This window comes from Odocoileus virginianus, unplaced genomic scaffold (assembly GCF_023699985.2).
Source record: "Odocoileus virginianus isolate 20LAN1187 ecotype Illinois unplaced genomic scaffold, Ovbor_1.2 Unplaced_Contig_14, whole genome shotgun sequence".
NCBI lineage: Eukaryota > Metazoa > Chordata > Mammalia > Artiodactyla > Cervidae > Odocoileus > Odocoileus virginianus.
Genome location: NW_027224331.1, coordinates 1,706,175 through 1,709,410, shown reverse-complemented (window position 1 = coordinate 1,709,410; position 3,236 = coordinate 1,706,175).

Genomic DNA, 3,236 nt, shown 5'->3' with positions numbered 1-3,236 from the left:
CCTACCCAGGCAACCTGGAGCTTTACCTTGGCTGGGAGATGTGATAGTATTAAGTTAGTTTAACAAGGAGGCCCTTAGACTGAAAAGTCTCAGATGCCCAGGCCCCTCTACAAGCAAACCCAAATCTAAGCCTGTAAATGCCTCAAGGTTACAAAAGTGAAACCTGAGGACAGCCAGTCACAAACAGTCAACCAGGCTTTAAGCCACAGGAAATCAATAGCCTCCTTGGTCTGCTTCCGTAACTCCTCTGTGTGTCTCTCCCCAGCTCCTCTGGCTGGAGCCTCCTAGCCACGTCTGACTTGACCAATTTAGATTGATTTTTTTCTCCAATTAAATTACAATTACATTAAATTAAAAATTTAAATATGCTTGTTTATCTGTTTTCAATTTAATTTAATTTTTATTTTATATTGATTTGCAATGTTTTGTTAGTTTCTGGTGTACACCAAAATGATTCAGTTATACAGATATATACATCCATTGTTTTTCAAATTCTTTTCCCTTATGGGTTATAACAAATTTGGTTATCTATTTTATATGTAGTAGTGTGTATCTGTTAATTCCAAACTCCTAATTTATCCCTTTTCCAATCTTTTCCCTTTGGTGACCATAAATCTGTTAATTGAACTGCACCTCCAGTCCCGGTGGGGTCAGGCCATTTTGCTTGATCATTTGCTGGGTCAAGAATGATTCTAGGTCAATGGCCTTCAGATGCTTTGCTCACATATTTCCTAACATTTTTCATATGTAAAATTATGTACCCCTCATATATTTTTGAGTTGCCATCTAAAATTTTTATATTTATTTAAATAGCCACAAAGGAGAATTTTCAACATATTTTAAATATTGACATTTTAAAACAAAAGTGCTCTGTCATTCTGTACAAGGACTCTAATGAAATCATAATAATTTGATAATCATCAATATCTATTTTCATGGATGTGTGTGTGTGCTCAGTTGTGTCTGACTCCTTGCAACCCCATCAACTGTAACCCACCAGGCTCCTCTGTACGTAGAATTTTCTAGGCAAGAATCCTGGAGCAGGTTGCCATTTCCTATTCCAGGGAATCTGCCTGACCCAGTGATGTTGTGTCACCTGCATTGGCAAGCAGATTTTTTTTTTTTTTACCATTGCACCACCTAGGATATAGTGTCCCATTTTCATGGATACATAACCAAATTATTCTTTGTTGATAATTTCACATGTTCCTTTTTCCATTTGAATATCTGTGTCCATTTTACCTCCCCCAATTCTAGTCTAATTCTATCCCTAAAGTTCTAATCTAAAATCTTTTTGTTGATCATCCCATCTTCAGTTCAGTTCAGTCACTCAGTTGTGTCTGACTCTTTGTGATCCCATGGACTGCAGCATGCCAGACTCCCCTGTCCATCACCAACTCCCAGGAGCTTACTCAAACTCATGTCCATCGAGTCAGTGATGCCATCCACCCATATCATCCTGTCATCCCCTTCTCCTCCAGCCCTCAATCTTTCCCAGCATTAGGGTCTTTTCAAATGAGTCAGCTCTTCGCATCACATGGCCAACAGTATTGGAGTTTCAGCTTCAGCATCAGTCCTTCCAATGAATGTTCAGGACTGATTTCCTTTAGGATTGACTGGTTTGATGTCCTTGCAGTCCAAGGGACTCTCAAGAGTCTTCGCCCATCTTAGTTCTCTGACAAATATATATAAATTGAAATTTAAAATTTTTAGATGTAGAGAACAAATGTATGGATACCAAGGGGTTCAGGGAGGTGGTGATGAACTGGGAGATTGGGATTAACAGATATACACTATTGATACTATATATAAAATAGATAAATAATGAGAACCTAATATATAGCACCAGGAACTCTACTTGATGCTCTGTGGTAACCTAAATAGGAAGGAAATCCAAAAAAGATGTGATACATGTATGTGCGGAGATGAGTCACTTTGCTGGACAGCAGAAACATAACATGGTAAGGCAAATCTACTCCAATAAAAATTAATTAAAAATATATTAAAGATTTTAACACTGTGGTGATCATGAACTCTATTTATTAAATTCTATTCATTATTTATTAAATTTATTTATTAAACTCTATTATAATTGTTTTTTCTGAATTGCATTCTCATTATAGTTGACAAACTCAATAACATAGCATACATTTTGACAAATTTAAATAAAAGAGTAATTTCAATTCAAAATATTTTTCTAATTGAAAATTAGATCTTCTAAAATAAGTAGCACAGATACCATGGACAATCTTTATGGTTGTGTGAGACAGCACAGCATTAGTTCTATTCCTATTTTTCCTCTTTATACTGAAGGAGGAAACAGACAGAACAGGCTCCATCTTGAAAGCAGGACTCCATCTTGGGCCAGACTGTGGACTTTGAGCTCTATGCCCAGTATCTATGGAAACAACATACCAACTGGAAAACCAGACCCCCCAGATGGAAGAGCCCCAGGGCTTGTACCTAGACTCTCCATCGCCTAAAAGAATACCCTAATTATCTGTGTAACTGAATAGAATCATAAATTCTATTATGCTTATTGGGGGTATGACCACAGGCCTATTGATAATTGTCCACTGTTAACTACCTAGGCTTAAGGCATACGAATCACGGGTTAACTTTGATTGTATCTTTCTTTTCCTTTGTTCAGACTAGTTTCAGAGAATTTGGGGAGGTGGGTTTGAGCACGTACACTTAGGGTATATAAGGTTTTCACAAAAAACTGGTCGGGGTCCTTGGCTAAGAGGAGACTCTGCCTTGGGCCTGCTGGTGTAATAAACTGCAGTTCACTATCTGCATTGTCCTTCTGAGTGAGTTTGTTTCCCAGGACGGGTGGCCACAACAATACAAGTAAAGAATAACAAGTATTGGCCATAGAGATGCATGGCAGTGAAAGGAACTGAAAATTTCCCTCAACTCTTTGAACTCTTTCTGAGTTGCATGCCAGTGATTTTATAATAACTTGACACATCAAAAGTTATTTTTAAAGATCTACGAGCATATAGGATAAGATATTTTTTCAATTGTATTGGAAAAAGAAGAATTATATGCTTTGCCTCCCCTCCCCCTCTACCCTGTAAAAGTGTTAGTCACCTAAGTATCACAGTAATTCCCTTAAATGATCTCTTAAGTGCCTGGGGAGATTATGTGAAAGCAATGTGCCTTGGAAACAATGCACCAAAATATAACAGTTGTCTGTTTCCTCCAGGAATGTGCATACTGCAGTTCAAAGGTTA